Genomic DNA, 11,749 nt, shown 5'->3' with positions numbered 1-11,749 from the left:
GCAGACTTTTTTGAAGCATGCTAAAGTAATTGTGGAGAAGGCCAACTCAGCCTATCAGAAGGTTGCTCGCCTGGCGGGAAACAATTGGGGCCTAAAGCCTAGGGCCCTGAGAATCGCCTACGAGGCTATATTCATGGGCATCGCTGGCTATACCTCCAGCGTGTAGTTAGTTATATTTAAAAAAAAATGATAGGACATGTAATATAGAATGAAATAAAAGGAGTTAACAATTGTATTGAACAATAGTTAATATGAAGTGCCAACTAATTTAATCGATAGAACATGAAATAAAGTACTATTTAATCTCAAGGCGTATAGACTCGGCTTTCCGCTAACGCAACCTTCTGCAAGGAATGCATTATCCATAATCTACCGCAATAAACTGTCATTTGTAACCTCGTTTGAAATATGAAATTATAAAATTTGGGCACCTGAATAAGTGTGTGTTTTACAAGTAAAATGAACAATGAAAAATAATAACATTGCGTAGATTTTTTAAAAGAGTTATTTAATTACACAACACAATTATGTACAACATTGAAATTTAGTTATGATACAAAAAAAAAATAGAAATTTAATACAACATTTGAGATATTTTTGGTTGGTACGATGATCATAGATTATGATTTTAAATTGTACTTATCTTTATTTTAATTGAAGGCTGCAATTACAACTTTGGCTGGATCTGTTGTTGTTCGACTTCCCGTCCGAAAGAGGGAAGCGTCATGATGGCGTTGAGCTGTTACATTACGTTGACCGGGTCACATCCACACTGCATCAAAACCAAACTTGGAGTGGATATATTTTTGCGGCCGGGAATAAGTTTGTTTGTTATTTCCCCTTCCATGTGACAGATTTTTGCGCCATGCTTTAAAAAGCGGGAAGACTTTTTATTGGTTGATTTATAACGGGTATTGTTTTAAGGTGCAGGGTTGACACACAATGTCAACAAGGATGTGCCAAATTTATTTGTTAATTAATTAACGGTATTTATTTAAGTTTGCGTTTAAAATATAGACATGTCACATGAAATGTAACATGACAGTGTGGCACACCAAAGCCTCGCTGACAATTGTAAAGAGGGCTCTGCTTAGCGGACAGAGGGCTGCTCTGATTGGCCTTACTAAGGCCTTTAGGACCACATCTTCGGATGCCCTGGCGGTCCTTGCGGGGGTCTTTCCTCTCGACTTGCACGTTCAAATTAGAGGATCGATCACTCTCCTTATGAGGAGGATCAATAAAACTCTCGCCGGTGTCCCTCTGACACCGGCATCGAGAGTGGAGGGCGTGAGCTACAGAAAGACTGTATCTGAGCTGGTCTACAAGATCACATATGCGGCATGGTAGGCGAGATGGGTGGCCTCCCCTAAGAGCCGCCAGACTTTTCTATACTTTCCAGATGTCTCGGTGAGACACATGACGAGGAGGACTGGTGCCGACCCACTGGACTAGTCAATTCATGACTGGCCATGGAAACTTTGCGGCCAAACTGCAGGGGTTTGGTTTGGCAAGACATGGGTCGGGTTGCTCATGTGGACACGACCAGCAGGACGCAGAGCACGTCCTGTGGGACTGTCCACTTATGGGCTCCGAACGAGCGGAATTTTTTGCCCGGGTCCGACCCCATTCGGGCCCAATAGGACACGCGGACATGGTGGCAACCGAGGCCAATTTTGCGGCCTTTACTAAATTCGCCAGAGCATACGGGGAGCGGGACACTCTCGACTCCCCTTGCGACTCTTCAAATTAAAGTCACTCTGATAGTTGCCATATAAATTATCATCATGCATTCGCACTTCGGTGCAAGGTTGCATCACCAGTCCCGTGCGGCTCTGCTCGGAACAAAATGAGGGCTTAAATCCTTTGATCTGGCACACGTAAGGGTTATGTTAGCCGGCCGCGTATGACGTGGCTGCATATACATAACGGGAGCGGAGTTGGGAGTTTTACACACCATGTCCTCAAAGGACCGGGACGACTTAGCTGTTCGAGATTACCCACAGTCTAATTCGATGATACGAGAGTGAAAGTGTCGAAGATCGTCACCTATCTAGGCATCAAAATGGACACACTGTTAAATTTCCTACACCATGCCGAAACCCAAGTCCACAAGGCTGGGATGGCCTTCCAGAGGATCGGCCGCATGGCTGGTGAAGGATGGGTTTAAAAGTAAGGGCGCTCAAGATCGCCTACGGCGTCATTTTTTTGGGATTCGCGGCTTATGCCGCCAGTGCTTGTTGCCCGCGCATTCCCAAAAAAGTGTCAAACTTAGAATATCTCTTTTAAGAGGACAGCGCATTGCGCTTCTGTCCATTACCAAGGCCTACCGTACTACCTCAACTGACGCGCTCCCGGTCCTGGCCGGCATTCTCCCACTTGCCCTGCACATTCATTTCAGCGGCGCTTCAATATTGCTCCTCAAGGGCGAGGAGGCCGACGTTGGTGATTTTCACCTCGTCCCTCCCCCCTCGGCTAGCTGGTGAAGGAGTAGCATTATTGAAGCGCAGAATTAGAATCATGTCGTTCGATGCGGCCCTTAAGACCTGGTAGCGAAAGTGGGACGAATCGACCAAGGGCCGGCACACATATACGTTTCTTCCAGACATACAGTGGCGAATGGAGATAACCAAATATCTGACTCCAGACCATTACACCAGTCAATTTGTGACTGGTCATGGTGTATTCGCTGACAAGCTCTTCGAGCTTGGACTTGCAAGCCGTCCGAAATGTCCATGCGGAGGGGAAATACAGGATGCCAACCACATCCTATGAGAGTGTCTGAGTATGTGATCCGAACAGGAGGAAATGCTCAGGTCGGTCCAACCAGCTGTTGGACCCATCGGCCCGTCCGACCTGGTTGCTACTAAGGCCAATTATCTTGCTTTCAAAAAATTTGCGGCGTCCTACTACGGGCGTGAAGATCTATTCACATAAATTTTGCTGCCTGTAGGATTAGCTTCGTTCTTTAATTTAATAAACAAGTAGCTTCATTTTATTTTTAGTAATTTCCATGTGCTTTTTCTCTCCCTGGCACTTTGCATTAGAGTAAACTCAGTAAACTCAGTCAAAGCTCACTTTGAGCGTGGCAATCTAAGTCTTGTGCATCTTCTCCCAGGACACTCTCAGGCCAATTCTTAAATGCTTCACATCACCAATTGACGGGTCCCATGATACTCTCGATTAAGACCGAGGGTGGTACGTGGCGGGTTTGTTGGAGGGACTTTAACTTCAATGTGGCGTAAAGGTAGTGCGTTCGGCTGATAACCAAACAATCGGTGGTTCGAATCCAATCGAGTGCGTTTATTTTTGTGTGAAAAAATAAATTATGTTACATGTCACACGCCAAAAATACACTCTGATCTGATTTTCCAAACGCGCCTAAAGAAGTATAACTTCAATAACATAATTTACAACCATTACTTTTCTACGAAAATGATTACATAGCAATGGTATTTTGAGCGTACAATAGTACCTAGTAGCTATAAACTGACGAATTTTGGTGTTTGGTGAGTTCTTAATTAATATCATTTATTATTTTTACGGATTTTATTTGCGGATTGATTACAAAAAGGTTCAGAGACGAATGAAAGGAGTTTTACCTACCACTAAAACTCCTATTATTCATGTTGACTTTGAAGTCCTTGAGATAGGGTTTGCTCTCCTTCTTCGCGTGAGGTGTTATTCTACTAATTTAATTTCCTTTTTCTTGTCGTTGGTCATTCCTCCCTTTTTATTTACTGGTCATACCCGCGCGTCCCTTTTTTATGTAGGGAGTTTGGGACCCCTTTGTCTTCATTATGATATGGCTCAAGGAACCGGAACTAGGTAGAAGTTACCTGGACTTCAAAGTCAACATGAATACTAGGAGTTTTATTGGTAGGTAAAACTGCTTTCATTATTCGAATTTGATTTTTAAGTCCTTGAGATATATGTTTGTTATCACCTGGTGTTGGGTATGCCAAATTCCTGTATGTGACAATTATTCATTGACGAGGTATAGACCATCGTGACGTTCAATGTATATGGTTGAATAGAGAAGTTAATTGGTTCTTTTCCCCTTCTGATGGTGGTGTATCCACCGTTCTCTGGTAGTTGTCGTGAAATGTCGACTCACTTCGCCAGTTACCTCTCTTTAAGATATCATCTATTGGGTATATTTACAGTTTAAGGAAGCCACCACTGAGCAGACACTACCTGGTGGTTCTTGTACCCCTGCTTCCAACAGTACTGACCTTATCCAATTCCCTATAACTATCCTGGTGGTTCTCTTGTAGATATAAATAATTCCGAATTATCCCCACCTTCCTAACGAGTTTCCGTAACCAGAATACTGGGTCGATGTTCTGACACGTGGAAACGCTTAGCTTCCATTCTGATTAACGATGTTTGGCGGTATCTGTCTTTGCGCCAAACATTGGCCATACAATTATGTGTTCACCTATATCCACTAATCCATTGTCTACTATTACTGAGTAGTGTGAGGTCATGAACCCTTCGTCCCGATGCGAGAAGCAGCCGAGTAGCTGTCCTGCGAGACGTTTCGTATAGGTTGTACTCCATCGGTGTTGTTTTCCTAAGATGATCTAGGTACCACTCGTCCTGGATCCCAAGCCGTTGGTTTGACGGGTTAGGTTTTATGCACCGAAATTGCCTTTAACATATTGTGCTGTACTACCACGTTGATGCTGATATCTCCAATGATCATCGGTTTGCAAAATATGGCTATGGCTGACTTATGCACCAGGATGGTGTTGTACGACAAACCCTCCGTGTTGTGCAAGTAGCCTAGGTATCTGGCCAATTCCATTGGTTGAGGGCTATTATGATCCATTAGGTTCGTGTTACACCATGTCATTGTCTTCCATTTGTTCCAAGCTGGTTTGTAAGTTTTAAGAGTCGAAGGCCGCCATCTGGAAGTAAGGAGTGCCCTTTCTTCCACCATTCAATTTGATGTTAATTAACCCCACCCAAAATTATCCATAGTTAAAGGGACAGATTCTGGGTCCTTGGAGGTGGACGGTTGGTCTCCGGACCTACTAGTGTTGTATGTAGGTGAGGTATCGTATAAGAAGGTACTATCGCCCTTTTTCATAAGTCCACTCCCCAAAAGCATTATTTCCAGCTCGGTGCCACTAGTAACTACTTACCTTTTGCTGAGTTCAGGTGCATTAGGACTCGTGGAAGTAAGTTTGGTGGGGGAAATATCCACGCCAGTCTGAAGTCCTATACTCGGCTGAAGGCGTCGTGAAACAGCGCGCCACTGTCTGTAACGTCTCGTGAGCAGTGACGTCCCGTGGGGGTAGGCAGATAGAGCGTCGCTTGGGGGCAGCAGTTACTCGAAGGGCGGCAAATCGAGGAGAATCATTTGGTATATATATATATAAATAGCTACATAAACTGAGTAATAACGAAAATATCTGTTGGGTCACTCTAGTGTGGTGTTCGATGTGTAGGTAGAGGATGATGATAATGAAGTCTACGATGTAGCAGGGTGAGATTTATTAGCAGCGTATCGGTACAATAGTATATTATACATGATAGTTACGAGCTAAGTACTTGGATTCGAGTGACATTGAGATAAATTATTCTTCGTTATTTATACAATAAAAGTAACACATTAACATAAAATTCTGGTACATAATCATATTAGACCAACTATAGAATCAGCGTTTTAAATCGAGTAGTTTGTGAAATATTATTTGTTATTACAGTCGTAAGAAAATATAATACTATAAAAATGATTATTCAGCTAATACACCGTAATGGTATAATGTGCTGTGATCTGATGTAATAATACACCGTCTCTAATTTCGCCAATCGACTTGCTGGTCTAGCTGAATTGTTTACTGGAAATGGATTCGCTGGGAATATATTACTGCAAAGTAATTTGATATTTTTATAAACAATAGATATATGCTATTATTCTGCAGCTACATATCTTTCCATTAATAAATTCAGCTCACTGCTTGGTAACAAAATGTATTAACTAATGATTAGTTTTTTGTCGAGTTCGCGATGTCTAGTTTACTTCCATTGCCCTTTGACGTCCATGTTTACAAGAAACGACACCGTGCACGGATGATACAAAAATACTGTATTAAAAAATAGGGAGAGATTTTGGCGCTGCCCAGGGGCGGCATTTTGTCTAGGGACGTCACTGCTCGTGAGACGTATGTTGCAACGACATGTGCTGTTTTGCTTGCGAATAAATCCACCTCGGGAACTCCCCATCTTTGAAACAGGGGGTTGGTTGCGATGTTGATGATTTGCCATTCGGGAATGAGTTGTCTGCGGGAGAGATGATCTGCCACGCAGTTGTAATTTCTGCGGAGGTATTGTGCAGTAAACGTGATGTTGGCTCGACTGGTAAATACTAGTAAGTATCTGTCGGCATAGATTTAGGAGTGTGACAGATTTTGTGCCGCCCTCGTTGTTGATGTATGCCACCACTGTTTTTTTGTCTGTCTGTAGAAGCAGATCTGATCCTATGATTGCTTGTACCCGAGATTGAATTGCAAACATTTCCTTCCTGTTGGAATGCCATGCCATGCTAACTGGTCTTGTTTCCACGTACCTGATAGGTGGTGTTCATTCAGTTGGGCTCCCCAACCTGTGTTGGCTGCGTCTGTCATCAGGAAGTGATTGAATGTCATTCTGTGCGTCAACTCTGAGGATGATATCACCTGGAGCCACCACATAATGTCCTGTTAGGCCTGTGGTGGGATTGTCGCCTATTGGCGAGAATAGGACCTCGACAATATTGATGACTGGAGCTCTGTAGCCGTCGCCAATTCAACCTTTCTCGTGGAGGTTTGATGCGAAGTTAAGTCGCCGCATAAGGGATTGAACATGTGCCTGTCTGAGGGACCAACTGCCTTTTTGTACCTGCGTTAGCAGATGGTGACGGAATGCTACACACTTCTCCGGCGACAGAAACCTCCGCTTGTTGTGTGTGTCCCACGTGATGTCCTGGAACCCTTATGTTGGCTTGGGACCAGACAGGATCTTTTTATATATGTTAACCACTCTGAAGACTGTAGGAAGGTTATCCTGTATTCCATTTGAACCGAGACTGTTTCTCGGATTGGTTGGCTACTAAGAAATCGTCTAGGTAAGTGAATATTCTCAGCCATTCTTTCGTAGGCGTTCGGAGAGCCAATTGGTCAGGGATACAAACATAATCGGAGCGGCTGACAGCACGAACGGGAAACACGTGAATTGTAGGAGCTCCCCTCGGTAGGCTAGTCGAACGAATCGACGATGTTGAGAAGCCATGGGTACCTGGAGGTACTCCTGGCTTAGATCTATGATTACTTGCCAGTCTTCTTTTTGTAAGACGGCTGGAACCTCGTAATGGTGAATTAGTTTGAATGGCTTTGGCTGTAGGAACGCATTCAAACGCTTTCGGTTGAAAACAGGGCATAGGGTCCCGTCTTGTTTCTTGATCAGAAACAGAGTTGATATAAAACTGGGGGTTGGAGCCGCTTCTTCTAGAACCCGTGAGTTCTTTAAGTCCTCGATCTCGAGAATGACTTCTGCTGATTGTTGCGTTTGAAATTCTTTCCGTAAAAGTAAAGAAGGACTTACCAATGGTGGTGTCCGCACAAAAGGTATGCGGGCTACGGCTATTATTTTTATCAATTGTTATGTGCCATTCAAATTTGTACCGTTAGTTAGTCAGCCTGTGGGTTCGACAGGCTGAAACATGTTGCATCTTGTTCATTTCTTAAGTTTTTTTGCATCATATTTATTGTTTCCTTCCTAGAAGTATTTCAGAATAACAAAACACTCTTCAGTCGGACGTCACACAAGGAACACGCATTGTGTACCTTGTAATATTCAACTTTGTATTAAAACTTCAGTAATAATAATTGTATGTGATTTTGTGTTATAAATCGGAATAAAAGAAAACGTTAAATATAATTAATAATATCTTTTAATAAAACCAACCCATAACATAAAATTGGTGTCAGGAAGTGTGGATAAAGCTAAATAACGTGAAATAAATTAACGGTGAATTCAAATTCTTTAAAAATAGCAAGAATCCTAAAAATAAAACACATAATAATATTACGTATAAACTAATTGTATAAACTATAATCGTATAAACTAAATAACACATCGTTGTGAAAAACGAACGGAAATTAAAAATCTAATTAATAATATAAAGTTGTATATTCTCCTAAATCTTCAAAATCATTAAATCAAGAGTCTTCAAATATCTTCAAATTCCTGAATTCGACGAATAATCTCCAATTCTTCAAACTCCAATCTCGAATTCGTCAAACTCAAATCTCGAATTCTTCAAGCACCAACTCCAATTCTACAAGCTCCAACTTCAAATCTTCAAGCTCCAGCTTCATATTCTCAAGCTACAGCTTCATAATCTTCAAGCTACAGCTTCATATTCTTCAAGCGTCCATCAGATCTTCAAGTCTCCAAGTCTTCAAATCTCCAATATCATCAAGACATAATCTCCGAGTGTCAAGTGCTTAGTGTATATAACAGTGACAGTGTAAAGTGTAGGTATTTATTCTCCACAACAGAACGGTAAATTAATTATTCATTCATTTATATGAAAATTATCAATAACTACAATAATACTATGTCGTCACTAAGCTTAGATACCCTGATGAAATTTATTTCAACCTTCGATGGAGAAAGGAAAAATCTATACCCATTTCTTAATGACTGTGATACGGCTTTTGAAATATGTCCGAATGAATTAAAACCCGTCCTGTTAAAATACATGATTCACTGCGTAGTAGGTAACGCCAAATATACAATTTCGAATTATAAATTTGAATCTTATGACAATTTCAAATCTTTTCTAAATACTACTTACGGTGAAAATAAACATACATCACAATTAGAATTAGAACTCAGAAATTGCAAACAGGATTATAAAGAACCTATTATCAAATTTATTCAGCGTGTAGAGAATTGCAGAAATAACCTCATCAATGCAATCAGACTTATACATAAGGATGACGACGAGTTAAAAGGTCGGATTAAACAAATCGAGGATAGCGCTCTAAATACCTTCATGCTAGGAATCCATCCTCAAACGTCTATGGTAGTTCGATTGTCTAAGCCAACAACATTAACAGAAGCAGCAAACGTGGCTATAGACGAGGATAAGATTTTAAATGATTTCAAAGGTATGCACATAAACTATAAAAATAATAATCATAATCAGTCACATCATTTCAATTACAACAATCAAAATATAAATCAGTTCAAAACTTCAGTAAATAAAGTGTGCAGGTATTGCAAAAAATCAGGACACTTAATCGAAGAGTGCAGAAAACGACAGTACAATAATCGTTTTAAAAATAATTCGAATCCTTCTCAGCTTCAAACTAATCAAACAAATCCAAATGTTTCTTTTGATCAATCTCCGCCAAATTCACAAAATTCGCAAAATTATCCAAACACTTTAAACTTCCAGCACTCCAGGAGACCTGCCTCCTCCCGGAACGTGCAAAGCATTCAGGCAGAATATTTTCATTAGAACCAAGTACATCGTATGTTGAATTTCCATATACAGAAAAAAAAATCTAAAATTATTGATTGATACTGGCGCCGACATCTCATTAGTAAAAATAAGTTCCCTGGATGGAAACGAACTTGTTAATGAAACTGAACTCGTCACGCTCAAAGGTATCGATAACTCTCCGAATCCAGTAAAAACTATCGGAACAGTTAATTTAACATTTCCTTTAAAATATATGCAAATTCGTCATACTATTCACATTATTCCAAACCATGTCACTAATGTTCCTTTAGACGGATTACTAGGTCATGACTTTTTCGTCAATAATAATGCGAAAATTGACTATGAAACTAATACATTACATATACACGATGAAATTATTCCTATATTCAATAAAATCAATAATCCTATGTATACCTTAAAGCCTAGATCTGAAACACTTATAGAATTAGTTGTTCGAAATCCTGAAATTAACCAAGGTATAATACCAGATGTTCAAATTCTTCCAGATGTATTCCTATCACGTGCTCTAACTAAGGTACGTCCTGGAAACAAGGTATATGCGACCGTTCTTAATAATAGTGAAAAGTCGGTTAATATATTGTCTAATCACATATACCTCGAACCTTTTAATGAACACGAAAGTTTTCTTTACTTTGCAAATACTTTAGAATCTTTAGATAATAATCCATCGCGTAATCAACGAATTCAAAATGAATTACGATTATCCCATTTAAATACGGAAGAAACCAATTCAGTGTTAACATTATGTCAAGAATTCAATAATATATTTCATTTAGATGGTGATTTATTAACCCATACAAACACTACGCATCATGAAATACCTGTGACATCTCAAGTACCAATATATACTAAATCGTACAGGTATCCGGAAGTACATAAGACAGAAGTTAAAAATCAAATCGAGAAAATGCTTTCGCAAAATATAATAGAACACTCCAATTCACCATGGTCCTCGCCTCTTTGGATTGTACCTAAAAAAAATGACGCATCAGGTAAAAAGAAATGGAGAATCGTTATCGATTATAGAAAGCTTAATGATGTAACTGTTAATGATAGTTATCCGATTCCTAATATTTCCGAAATATTAGATCAGTTGGGTCACTCGAAATATTTCACAATTCTAGATTTAGCCTCCGGTTTCCACCAAATCCCCATGTCTCCTAAAGATTCAGCTAAAACTGCTTTTTCCATTGATCAAGGACATTATCAGTTTTCTAAAATGGCTTTTGGGCTTAAAAATGCGGTATCGTGTTTTCAGAGACTAATGAATAATGTTCTCTCTGGTTTACAAGGAATTAAATGCTTTGTTTACTTGGATGATATTGTAATATACGCTGACTCCATAGAATCCCATTCTCAGAAACTACGCGAAATCTTTCAACGCCTTAACCAGCACAATCTTAAACTGCAACCGGATAAATGCGAATTTATGCGTCACGAAGTTGCGTACTTAGGACATATCATTTCCGAAGATGGAGTTAAACCAAACCCCTCAAAAGTCTTATCAATTACAAACTATCCCAAGCCTAAAAATACCAAAGATATAAAATCATTTCTTGGTCTCGTAGGATATTACAGAAAATTTATTCCAGAGTTTTCAAAAATTTCTCAAAATCTTACTTGTTTATTAAAAAAGGATGTAATTTTCAAATGGACTAAGGTTCAAGATGATGCTTTCGAAACATTAAAAAATAAATTACTTACTGAACCAGTCTTACAATTTCCAGACTTCACGCAACCGTTTAACCTTACAACGGATGCTTCAAACTTTGCTATAGGGGCCGTATTATCACAAGGACCTATATCCAGAGATCTTCCTATAGCATATGCATCTCGTACACTAAATAGGGCTGAAACAAATTACTCTACGACTGAACGGGAGTTACTCGGGATCGTTTGGTCTTGTAAACACTTCAGACCCTATCTCTATGGCCGAAAATTTAAAATAATCACGGATCATCGTCCTCTCACATGGCTTTTTAATGTTAAGGATCCCGGTTCTAGACTCATTAGATGGCGATTAAAATTAGAGGAATACGATTACGAAATCATTTATAAACCAGGTAAATTAAACTCTAATGCTGACGCTTTGTCCCGAATCGAAAATCAAAATACTGTTCTTGTAAATAACCCATCTACCAATAATCCTTCATATTCATACAATGACTTTCTCGAGAAACAAAATGAACATTTCAATGTCAACTTAAATGAAATCGACGAATCCCTTCT

The sequence above is a fragment of the Rhyacophila brunnea genome, unplaced genomic scaffold (genome assembly GCF_057557595.1).
Source record: "Rhyacophila brunnea isolate RB1 unplaced genomic scaffold, BYU_Rbru_1.0 scaffold_18, whole genome shotgun sequence".
Lineage (NCBI taxonomy): Eukaryota > Metazoa > Arthropoda > Insecta > Trichoptera > Rhyacophilidae > Rhyacophila > Rhyacophila brunnea.
This window is presented reverse-complemented; position numbering follows the sequence as displayed.